This window comes from Uloborus diversus, chromosome 4 (genome assembly GCF_026930045.1).
Source record: "Uloborus diversus isolate 005 chromosome 4, Udiv.v.3.1, whole genome shotgun sequence".
Classification (NCBI taxonomy): Eukaryota; Metazoa; Arthropoda; class Arachnida; order Araneae; family Uloboridae; genus Uloborus; species Uloborus diversus.
Genome location: NC_072734.1, coordinates 32,528,180 through 32,541,697, shown reverse-complemented (window position 1 = coordinate 32,541,697; position 13,518 = coordinate 32,528,180).

Sequence of the window (13,518 nt, the reverse complement as noted above, 5' to 3'; positions counted from 1 at the left end):
CAGGTGTAGCTCTGGATACCATTTGACGGGGATGGGGATCATAAGGGAAATGGTTGACTTTATTTAAAAATTGTTGAATTGGAATTTTTGAGAATTACACAAACTAACTTCTTTACAACTCCTGAACGTTTTCCTGATTTATGTTGTGTGATTTTTTGAGTGTCTCCCAGTTTCGCCAACATTTCATTTAACCTCCCCCTCCCCTCCCTTGATTTTCATTTTGCATCATACCTTTTGATATATTAAAGGGGGGAGGCCATTTTAAATGTCGGCGAAAATGGGGCGAAACCATTTTTCGGTAACTATTTGACTTCTCCCTGTGTTGACCATTAGCTTGAATCGATTGAAACAAACTACATCAACGTGAGCGAAGCCGCGGATAAAAGCTAGTATTTTAATATTTCTCTAAAATGATCACATAATCAATAAAACACTATGAGTAAAATTATGAATTGCAATTTTGTGACTTAGTCTCAAAACGTTAGAATTGGGTGATAAAGTAACAAAATTTTGTCAACAAGTTAAATGGATTTTTTTTTTTGTTTTTGCATATTGATTGTGAGTTTGTGTTATTTGTTATCACTCTTCTTCGGCAGAAGTATACTTCAGCGAGCCTTAATTATCCCATTTAGGTAAACATTTATACATGAAACATTTCTCTTTTTATGAAAAAGAAAACTTAACTGCTTTAAAAGCATTTTTAAAGACCAAGAAATTTTGGATATTAATTTTAGGTAATTTTAACCCTTTAAGGAAAAATAATAACCTTAATAGGAAAACTTAATGTATCCACCCGTTTTTGTTCTTCACAATGCTGAATTTACACATAGCTAGATACTATTTTCGCTATTCTAAAGGTACTTTATAGCTGCAGATAAGTGAAATGTATAGCTCAAAGGTTATAAACTTGCTGCTTTTCACTATTCTTTCATAAAAGTATTCATGAAAATTCAACTTTATGTTCCATTTATCAGTGTTTACGCACTCTGAACTGTGATCTCTAAGAAGCTTATTTTCGTGCTTTCCACATATTCTTGGGAGCCGATATAAATCAAGGATTATTTTCAATTTTTGCTCGAAACATATTTCCTCCAAGGATTTTGAAAAATTGAAACACCGTTAGTTTGAAGCACTTCTACAATTTTGAATAGGGTTTTACTGTTTTACAGTAATAAAAATAACCATGCTTAGATTGGTTATAAAACTTTCATAGCTAAATCATTAGATTCTACTTAGCAAAGCTTGTTACTAGGAACATTTTTTAAATGAAGAAAATTTGTATGATAACTATTTAGTATTTTCTTGATAAATTTACCTTTGATAATTTTATATAAATTGTCGAAATCAGGTATGCTACAGTTGGGCGACACTGATAGTTCTGTTAGCAAAATGTTATTTGCAACATTTTTAAAAGAAAGGAAATTTTTATGATAACATTCCATAGTTTCTTCTTCGATTTACGTTTAATTATTTCAAATAAATTTTTAAAACCCGTATTCTACAAATGTTCAATGTAAACAATAAAATTTTTTGATAAATTAAATGTTATTTGCAACATTTTTTAAGAAGGAATATTTTGAAATAGAACTTAGTAATTTATTCTTGGAATTATCTTTGGCAATTCTATGTACTTTGTCAAAAATCCGAATATCACATTTGCTAAACATAATCAGCTGTATCGAACAACTGCTGTTTTTCAGATTTTTCAAAGATGGAACATTTTCCGACAGCATTCAGTATTTTCTTCTAGGATTCTTCATTAACAAATTCATAAAAATTGTCGAAAATGCGTGTGTCACAGTAGTTTAACATAAATCATTTTATCAAACCATTATTCTTTGTATCATTCTTAAAGAAAGAAAGTAGTTGTGACAGAATTAAAAGTATATTTTTCTTGGATTTTTGTTTTAACGTTTTAAATAAGTTTTCGATAAACCGTTAGTTACCAATGCGAAACATAATTTTTTTTAAACAAACTCATTTTAAAACTTCAACCTTACAGTCTGTATTTTTCACACTTGATATAATATTTAGTGTCTTTAACTTCTTCCGTTTCCAATACAAGTATAGATCAATTTATGTAAAAGCTCACGGAGAAAGCGTACATTAAAAACAAGCAACATAACAACTTTGTTTGGTGATTTACATCTAATTGTTCACTATTTTGCATTGAAAAAGAGGTTTCCCGAAACCCCGAAACATGTGTATGCAGTAATAAGCTAATTTTGTGCGATAAAAAAATGTTCATTTCCATCTATAATGTGTTTTATGTTCATCTATGAGGATTGACTCTTGTGTTTCAGAAAAAATAAATTTCCATCGAAAACTAGTATGTTGTGGCTATCTCGAAACTTTCTTCTATATCTTCCTGAGATTCTGATCTCTCCCCATGCTTGATGAGGAAGTAATATTCCCAACAAAACCAAAATCACACACGCCAAAACTTGACGACCTTTCCAATTCCCGATTGTTCTCAAAAGCAAAGCAAAGAATGAAAATTGAAAATTATTTTAAAAGCCTTGCTTAAAATAATTACAAACATTTATTTGTTAACAAACACAAGATGGCAAAAGTTAAAAGATTTAAATCATCGCAATTTTCTGGTCATTTTTCAACAATTAAAATCACGCAAAATACGCAGACGCCAGTCTATTACGATTTATCTTTCTTTTTGCAATTATAAAGCTATTTTACTTCGGAAGAAAAAGAAAATCAGCCCCCCCCCCATGGAGCGATTGGTGCCAAAATTGAACGAACGCCTGTTTACATATGAATTCACATTTATTCCTAATTTCAGCGAGAACGTAGCATTACTTCTAGAGATATGGCACTCACAATGGAAAAAAAGAACGTTCTATTGCGCCACCCTGTTTTCAGCTGTGTACGCTAAAATAGAATCAGCTCTTATACCCTCTAAGAGTTAATTGTCATTAGATTTTTGTTTGATTCCGTTCATTATTTCTTGAGGTACAGCCGTCACACTTGACGACAAAAAATGTTCCATAGCTCAACCCCCGTTTGAGCTATTGACACCAAAATTGAATCAGCACCTGTACCTGTTAGAGGAAAACATATGGAACAAATATTGTTTGGTTCCGCCAGTTATTTCTTGGTCAATAGCAGGCACGCATAATTAAAGAAACGTCTTATTGCTCCACCTCCCTTGAAGGAATTCGCACCAAAAACCAGTGGGCACAAGTTCACATAGGGGCACATATATGTACCAAATTTCATTCGATTTCATGCGGTAATTTTTGCTGTAGAGCGGCCACAAAAGACTGATCACACTCATACGTGACGCACACGGTCACACACGAACACACAGACAGATGTTTTCCAAAAATGGTCGAAATGGATTCAACACACCTCAAAACGTTCGAATCCGTCGAAATTAAAAACTTTGCACGAACCCAATACTTTCTTCTCTATATTAGACATAGAAGAAAGTAAAAAGAAGCAAGATTACCTATCATGTCAGTATTGCAGGCTTTCGGATTGAATATTTGAAGTCAAAACATTTGTTTAGCACAAAGTAAGTGCGCGGGATAAAGCCCTTGTATCTGATGTACAGGTCCCGATTGAAAGTTTCCTTTTCAGTTACATAAAATTACAGGTAAGATTTCTTTAATCTTTACTCTTTTGTCTTTACCCAAAGAAAGATCATGTCGGTAATGCAAGATATTAAAGGAGAAATAAATTAGTTTTTAAATCTGTTTTTGCAAAATAGAAAACAAAATTATTTCCGAGAACAAGAAACTGTGTCTTAATTTTTAAATCCTTAATTAGCGATCTTCAGCTATCATACTGAAAAAAATTCATGTTCAGGAACAATCATGTCTGTAACACCGAAACTGAAACCAATTGATACGAACTGATGCATGCACTACCGATATTTCTTCACTGTTATTTCTTCTTGTAATGAGCTTGTTGATTTATTTTTTGTCTACAAGTATGAGTTTAAATGAACCGCTTTTCCTGTCAAACCATTTCATGTTTCAAAATTAGTTTAATTTCTTAAAATATGCTTCAATAACATTTTTTTTCTCTCATAAGTCAAAACGTACAGTCCTCTCAAAATGGGAGGAATATTCACCTTGAGATTACCAATAATATTTTTTAAAAAAAATCTGTTTCTTACTTGTTAGTTAAAATGACCTAATTTACGGTTTGGGGTCAAAACTTCGCGACCAAAACTTCGCGTGGACAAAACTTCGCGTGGACAAAACTTATAAAGCTTATAGATAGGCGAAGTCACGAAGTAGCAAAGTTTACCGCGCGAAGTTTTGCCCACGCGAAGTTTTGCCCACGCGAAGTTTTGACCACGCGAAGTTTTGACCACGCGAAGTTTTGACCACGCGAAGTTTTGGCCGCGCGAAGTTTTGGCCGCGAAGTATTGTCCGGCGAAGTTTTGACCCATAACCCTAATTTACATTCTAATTATCTTTAAAAATTGAAATTTTTTGCGATCAATTGACAATCTTTCCAATATTCGCCCATATATCGAAGTAGAGTTCGTGTTCTTAGTAAGATTATTAGTAAGATTCATACATTGAAACAAGGATATAACGAGAAATACACCGCCAGTTCAGTCAATTCAGCCGAGGACTGCAGTTTCGTACTTATTAGCACTCATCAGCCCGGCATAGGAGTGACTGAGCTGGAGGTGGAAAACCCCTTAAGGAAGCCTAGAGTGCCAAACAAACTGGTAGTTAATACAGAATTAGCACTGACCAGACGAGTGACCGAAACAATGGTTCGGTTCATTCGGTTTATTCGCCCTGGCTACACAGCGGTAACTTACTGAATATATCTGCCTTGCCTTCAATATTCAAGTTGAATCGAACCATTGTTTCGGTCACTTGTCTGGTCAGTGCTAATTTTGTATTAGCTACTAGTTTGTTCGGCACTCTAGGCTTCCTTAAGAGGTTTTCCACCTCCAGCTCAGTCACTCCTATGCCGGGCCGATGAGTGTTAATAAGTACGAAACTGCAGTCCTCGGCTGGAATTGACTGAACTGGCAGTGTATTTCATGTATTTCTGCCTTAGCTCTGGCTATAGGCCGGTAACTTACTGAAGGATATAACGTATTTTGAATATCTGTAACTGTGCAGTTGTAATTGTATCGTGTAAAGTCTTTGTAAAACATTAACCATGCAAAACTTAAGATACGCAACTCTACCACTACCTATCATTACGTACTCCTCTACGGAAGGATAACCAGACGAACAAATGCATTATTCAATTTCATTTTAGTATATTTTTTCTAACAAGAAAAAATACAGTAAATTATGTGAAATGTTAATAAACTCAAAATCCGAAATATTTTACCATATATTTCTTCTATTTCCTGGTATAAGATCCATCAAAATAAAAAGCACTTTCTCCCAAAAGACATAGGACAAAATGAATTTTTGAACGACTGAAACGAATTTTAAATCGTAGTAAGGACAGACGAGGGTCATATTGGAACTAATTACCTACATTTACATACGACCCTACATTTTCATAAAAGTTAATTATAACTCATGTATTTGAAAGCATTGGGACGGTTATTAAAAGGGTGCTAATGGACTCTAAGAAGGAAAGGAAGTTCTAGACGAGATATTCCAATTGTCAAAAATAATGACGCCCTTGTACCTAAATTCTGGAGCAGCGTAATGAGTTAATGTGAATATGAAAGTAGTGACGACAAAAGCTATAAAATATTTATAGGTTTATGTGAAATCAAAGTCATTTGAAGGCAATTAAGATGTAAAAGTGAAAATATAATTCTATGACGAAAAATGCAAATAACGGTGTAAGTAAAGTCATAAATTGAGTAACAATTGCTTGACGCTAAGTAGAAACAATGCATTTTGAGCAAGAGCTAATTGATTTCATTAATTTACCACATTTGTAATAAAATTTCTTGTATTTTAGTAATTTTAAGTATATTCAATGCTATCGCTGTAAATCAGAAAAGATTTTTATGGAGCATTCAATAAATTAGATAGGCACATAGCACATATTAGCCAAATTAAAAACATTACAAAACGCTTACATATTGCAAATAGCATTTCGAATTTTAAACATGTGATTTGAATTTACAAATAAATCATTTTTCAATGCAAAAAAAAAGAATAAAGCTTACAAATGAAAAGACTTAAGTTTATCCATCCCGAAATCACTTATTTTGCATTTTAACGTTACGAAAATATTCATAACTTTTTTTTCAAAATTGTAAAACTAAACCGTAAGAACATTTGTTTCAAAAGCTAATCGAAGTTAGCGAAGTCAAGTTAGCGTTTTGCACAAAGGTGGACAATTTAGCAATATTTGCAATAGTTTTAAATGCCCGTTCTTTTTACTTTTAATGCAATATTAAGCACTAGCTGATTTGTGCAAAGAACTCTTACTCGACAACAGAAAGAAATTCAAAATTTCAGTTTTTCAAGTTCACTGTATCGAACAACAGCTGAAATTTTACTTATTTCTTTATTTTTCGAAAATTCAGCTGAGGAAAATTAGTCATTTAAAATTACGTTTTCTGGCTCTGGGAGGATAAATTTCATGACCTTCACGTTATTAGCTCGACTCGCTTACCAACTGAACTAATTGGTCTCCATCTTGGGATGCAATAAACTAAAGCAATGCGCAATAAAAGTTACAACACAAAATGAAAATCGATGCCTCTAATTCGTAAAAAGTTTTTAAAACATATTTTTCGATTTACTACCTGAAAATCAACGATTGTAATCCAATTCTAACAACAACATAACTGTAGTTCATAACCCTGAAATGAGTTTAGATTACATATATTACTAGCTGCGTTGTCCGGCTTTTCCCGGTCTACTTTGAAAATAAAAATTGTGTCAAGTGACGTATTTTCAACACTCCGGCTTAAATAAAAGAATAAAAACATCATGCAAAATTTCTCTCCCCGACTTTGACGACAGGTATTAAAATTCTTTTAAGAAATTAAAATGAGAAAGATGGATTTAAAAAGCGTAACCATGGAAACAAAAATAAAATAGGTTTAAGAAATTGAAATGAGAAAGATGGAACGAAACAATGAATTAAAAAAGCGTAACCGAACCGTGGAATCGCGAAATAAAATGGTTAACAACTTGAAGGGAGATGAGATTTTTCGAACTTGATTTAAAACGGCTTGTAACTTTTTTTTTTCTTTCGAACTTCGGTCGAGATATATCTGGAGTATAAAAATGTCGCTTTTCCCATTGGTGTCGGAAAGAAAACTCTGGGATAAATCCTTCACTTTTTATTGATAGATTTAATGAAGAAATTAGTGCCTAAATTTTCGCTAAGCCTAAAACAATTCGAGCTAAAAACGCAAATAACTCTCACCGTGATTAAGTAAAAGCATTAAAACAAATTGCACAGAACGTGGAGAATTCTACCTTTCCCAACGATATGTAATATTAATATGTGCAAGTAATTTTTCACCCCCATATTCGGAAATTTATGTGAAAATTGGGCCTAAATTGGAATAACAGAAAAAATTTTCATCGATTTTTTTTCCACTGGTCTGCATACCTTTTCCGCACTTCAAGAAACAAAATTTGAAAATTTCAGCGAAATTGACCTGGTAGTTCTCGAGTTTTGCGCATTCAAACACACAGACGCTTTTTGGAGACTTCCTTTTTATATACTATCCTTACTAATATCATAAATGTGAAAGTGACTTTGTTTGTTACCTTTTCTCGCCTTAACTACGAAACCGATCACCCTGAAGTTTTGTATACACGTTGTCAGGGGTGGCGGGGTGAACATAAGGTACCTTTCATTTAGAAAAAAGTATTCCATGACTTTTATTCCAATTTTAAAGAAAATAATAAAACAGCAAATATCTATTTAAAAAAAAAGTCATATTTGTTAGGTTTTTACACCATGTTAAAACCCTTGAAAAACTGCACGACGTGATCTTCACCCGAAGTTCGAGAGATAATTGGAACACCCCCAATTCGTCATTTTAAGTTGATTTCGTAATCCAAAACGAGGCTCATCTTGATTTTTGGACTTATATTTTGAAGTGTTTTCACCAAGACGGGAGGAAATATTTTCATATTACGAGTATAAAACGAGGCTTACCTTGAGTTTTTTGTATTTCAACGTATTTTCGCCAAGACAGGTAGTCATTTTGACACCAAAATGAAATGTTTTGCTTAAAATAAGTGCATGAATACTATTTTAGAATCAAAGCCATGAATCTGGTACAAATGGTTTCGTTTTGGGTTTTTAGGCTTTAACTCAATTTATTACTCTGCATGCAATAGATGCAATGTTTTTTGGAATTTAACCGCAGCCATTTTACATATTAAAACTTTTTACTTCTTGCCTCTTATATATTACTCAGTTAACCCTGAACTTCGCCAAGCTTGCGGGAAGATTTCGATTGCGAAGATAATTGGTCATTTTTCCAATTGTCGCCAAGTTTTTGACACCTAAGTCCGTGTACTAAATTTTACGGTTTTGATATGATGTAATCAAAATAATTGTCCAAAATTTGCAGACTGTGCCAGACTCTCAACATTCCCAAACTTTCAAAACACACTTCGGAAAATTTTCGGTTAAGAATCCACCCTCCCCCTTCCCACGTTTGAACGATTCCGTAAGTCGCGATAGAACAAACTTAAAACATTTAATAACATATTTAAATTCATCTGGTAACTAAATAAATAAGACTAAAACTTACCTTAGTCAATGTGTAAGCACAATTAAAAAATGGTCAAATTTTTGCTACGCATGTTGGAATTTTTTTTCCTAGTTGGAGTTCTTATGATCATGTAAAATATTTCGGCATTTGGCGACAATTTTTTCTTTGGGAAAATAATTAACAGGGTAATATGTTCGTACATAGTTCTCAAAGTCAAGAGCGAAGGACATTTTCCTAATTTTGCTAAAATTATTTATGCAAATTTGGCGAACTTTTAAACCAAACTATAACCCTTCAGTTATTGTTGAAGTTCCCAAAAATAATTGATGCGAGTACAAAAGGATAATGTACGTTTTATTGCTTTCACACTGATTGTGGTTTGATGGCTAGATAGGGAAGGTTGAACTGCTCAAATAATAAATATCTGTTCAAAACACAAATAAGATCGATTTCGTATTTTTGAACTGTTTTTCAATTTTGTATATGCTTCAATGTCATGTTTTCCTCTCTAAACATATATCATAATGTTCCTTGACAAACCGCGCAAAACATTCTCTCCTTAGTGTCTAATCTTTGGAATTGAAAATTATATTTTACACTGCGTCTGAAATTTAGCGAGTTTCCATCATATTCATGTAATATTGCCGATTGGTGAGAGACGCGGTAAACAAAAGAGTTGGCGGCTCATTTTACATTTTAATGGTGCCTTAAATAATGTTTAACGCCTTAAATAAAAAATTCCATTTCATGAAACGGCAGGTATATTTATTCGGCTGGTGGAATTATGGTGACATGGTCGTGGTGACTGTTCAAAAAAATTGACATATAAAACCTTTACCATAAAATGCGGGAATTCAGCTTCAGGAATAAAGTAGGGTAAAAAATTATTTAGTTTTTTTAATTTTTAAAATAAACCATTAGATAATTATTTGAATAACCAACAAATGATGTAAAAGTTCTATTACAACATAAAAAAAATTCGCCAAACCCATTATTTATCTGTAATTTTGCCAAGAGACTAACGTTACCATTCCCTCGCCATTTGGCGAATCGTTTTAAATTTTAGTAGACTGTTTAATGTCTTTTTGTGGTTTTGAGGATTAATAATGCTAATTACGGTTTTTTTGGACTCATATTCTTATTTAATGCTAATAACAAGGGATATTGTCTTTTTAAAGGATGGTTTATTAACGCTAATGAGCTTTTCCCGATGAAAAGTTTCGGACTGATTCCAGACAGAGATTTTCAGAAATTGGAAGACGTTATTCGAAAACCATTGCCTTAATTGTATCGGAGATTTTTAGACTCGGATGTCGTTGTTCTACTGAGGATTTTATGGAAAGTTTTTCTTATGTACTATTTTCTAACTTTTGTACTAATTTATGTGTTCTATTTTCCTCATTCAAATGGAAAGTTTTGGAAGCTGTTGTCCTTACTCTGATTGATAATTTTAAAGAGCCCGTTGAGATTTTTTATCAATTGTTGATTTCTCTTGGAGATTTTCAGAGTCAGATATTCTGACGGATCAAGAAAGCTTGTTGACTAAAAGAGCTGTTTAGGAACTGTATTTGAACTAGGATATTAACTGTCTGTTTACACAATTCTGGGACTGTTGTCTTCACGCAAATGAAAATTTTAGCATTTTAGCTGTATTTCACTTTTTTGGTTTAGGGGAGAGATTCGTTATGTGATCCCCACTCTGAAATTTTCGGAAATTATTCATTAGTACATGCTGGTATCAACGTAGAACTATCGCCCCTGATGCTGGTGCAAATGTGAAAGATTTATTCATGCAAGTATTTAGTTCCAATATCTACCTGTATTGATAAAGATTTAACTCATGTTAAACACGAACTGTTTTCAAACAGAATGGTTCAAAATTCATTCGTTTCTAACAATAATCTGACTTAAAATACAAATTTAGTCGTTTCTGACGTGGATTAATGACTATGACTTAATTATGATATGCTGTCATAATAAAATAACTTCTGTTCAGCTCTTTCATTTGTATTAAGGAACTGTGCATTTAGGTTACACAAAACCAATTTTATTGGCTTATTACTTTAAAAATAATATTTAGATCCTGGCCGGACGTGCTGCATTTAAAATCTGAGCGAAGCAAGGTACAACAGCTAGTGTAGAGATAAAAATTTGGTTCAAAATTCTGCTGAAGAAAATAAGGCGTTAAAGCTTGTTTTTGATTCGATTCGAAATCACGATCTTCGAATTATTAGCATGACGCTTTAACCAACTGAATCAAAGTACTTTCGTTTCGGGTTGCTATACATAACAGCAATGGGTGATGAAAAGCAAAAAAAAGAAAATGTTTTTGAGCGATCACATTGCTTATTGTTCTCACTTGATGGTTTTGATGTCTTATGATTTTATTTTCCCAAAAGTGAAGTGGTTCCCAAAAGTGATTCCCCTCCCCCCCCCCTCTTCAAAGCGAAGTGATTGCTTGGTGAGCAAAAAGCTTCCCGCCAAACAGGATAAACAATTTAAAAGATCTTTCTGAAGAGTTGAAGGTGGGAGTAGGTTCTAACGGAAGTAGCTGTAATGAAAGAGGAGAACAGGGAGGATGATAGTTTGGCAGATACTTGGCGGGCAAACTAGATATCATTACTTTTCAAGGCTGAGAGTTTTTGGGTTTAGGATGAAGGCTTTCTTTTTGTGCGGGAAAGTTAAAGATTTTCTTGGCGGGGAAATTTTTACAACAGGGTTGTTTTTGATGAGATATCACATATTTCTGCATTGATGTTATTACTAAGTCTGTATTTTTAGAATTGAGAAATTCAAGTCAGAAAATGTTCAATTGAAACAACGCTGTTTTGAGATATTAAGGAACAATAATGGCAAAGCTAATTTTACGCCGAGTTATTTTCTGACCATTTAAATTCTATGTTCGTTTTGCGGGAATTGAACCTGTTTAAATTTTATTTCAATCCTTGTATCCTCTCTGTTGCAAAGAGAACTGCTTGGATAATAAAGTAATATATTTTAAATTACATTGTTATCGAGTAGATTACAACTTCGCAATAAGTTTTATTAGTTTATTTGACGGATTATTCAACATTTTCATGAAGGTTTTTTTTAATGTTTTACAGCTTGCGGTCTATTTTAATCTAGCTTTTCACTTTTTATTTTAATGACTCTCTTTCTTAAATCGTATGCTATTTTACGTTTTATGGCATAATTTCAATTGTTTGGAGATTTATCTTTCTTTTGATGGAGGTCTTTGTCTTGTTTAATGCCAGTTTTGTTTAAAATTTCATTAAAAAGACGAAATAATGCATGTTATTACCAAGCAAAAAAAAAAACTAAATCATTAAATATTTTAAATTTGAATGTATTAGAAGATCTGTACAACTGTACTCGACGTCAAATGACGGATATCTCAAATTTGCGACTGCGCATAATGCGCACGGACTTAGCTCATTAAAAGTCTTGATTAAATTAATTGCAAAAAATTTGTCTAACAAATTACTGCAAAACACGGATATCCACACAAGTATTTCATATATTTTCAATTCATAATGTGTTATTTTTGTTAAAAATGCATTAATTTAGAAAATAAGCAAACCAATAAAAAAAGGCTATTTTTCACTTTCATTTATAAAGTTAGATGTATCATATTCATATGCGTATAGTTTCATATAATGTCACGCAAAATATTCTAATGGTTTAACCCCAGTTTCGCGCTGGCATTAAAATTTCCCCCACCCCTAAATATATCAAAACTGAAAAACAGGGGGAAGGTACTTTCGTATCGTCAAAAAAAAATTTTTTTTTTGGGGGGGGGGGGGCTGGGGAACGCATTCTAATCTCATTCATTAATTTGTTTCTCTGCTTTATATAAGCCAAACAGCATGAAATCTTAAAACAGAGAGCCCAATGAGCTAAGTCCGCATGCGCAATCGCTGTAGCAAATATGTGATATCCGCGATTTAACGTCTAGGTGCAACTGTTGGATCTGTTTTAGTCTTGATTCAATTTCATTTCCGCAGACAACTTTTGAATAACTGATAGATCTGTTCTAACCTTGCAATTGCAGTCAGAGATTTATAAACCCTATGAGCTGAGAGTAAGTACATAAAAATTTAGGGGAAATTAGTGATTTTCAAACTTTCATTACTTCGGCCCATTATGTCCCTGGGAGTTGAATTTTCGTATATGTACTCAATGGCTCCCCAAGAATATGTATACCAAAAATCATTACCTTAGCCTTTCGGGGGGCTGTGACAAAACCCCGGGAAGGTACAATATGGGGATAAAACGAGGGGGGAGGGGGGTCAAATGGCACAAAAGGCACATCAGTAGGGCACAAGGAATGTGCGTGCGAAATTTCAACTTGATTCCTTTTTTCGTCTACGCTGTAGCCATGTCCTAGAAAGCGAAAACTTTTTTGAACAGCGATTTTCTTACTTAAATTCCTCCCCCCCCCTGATAATCCAGGGGATCGTATTTTGGTTTACGTCGCCAGGGGCCACTAGCGATTGAGTATACCACAAATCAACTCGGAGGTCTTCATGGGGCTGAGATACAGAGGGGTGAAAAACCCAGAAAACTCCAACTTGCTCTGTCGTGGAAAATGTACTTAGTCGCGTTTATTCTTTTTTCGTCTTTCTTGGCGGCGGATTTGCTTTTGTTGGCTGATGAAGTTTGGTTTTCTTGGGCGGCCTGGACGCTCTCGCTTCCCGTTTTAATCACTAAAGCATTTCCTAGCATTTCGACAAAACATTCATCGAGCAGTGTTTCTTTTTTTTTTCAAGTGTAATCTGTTTACTAGGCAATTAAAAAGTACTAAATAAATTATTGTTTTTTTTTCTAGCGTTTTCTAACAACTTTATTTACATGCAAATGGAAGC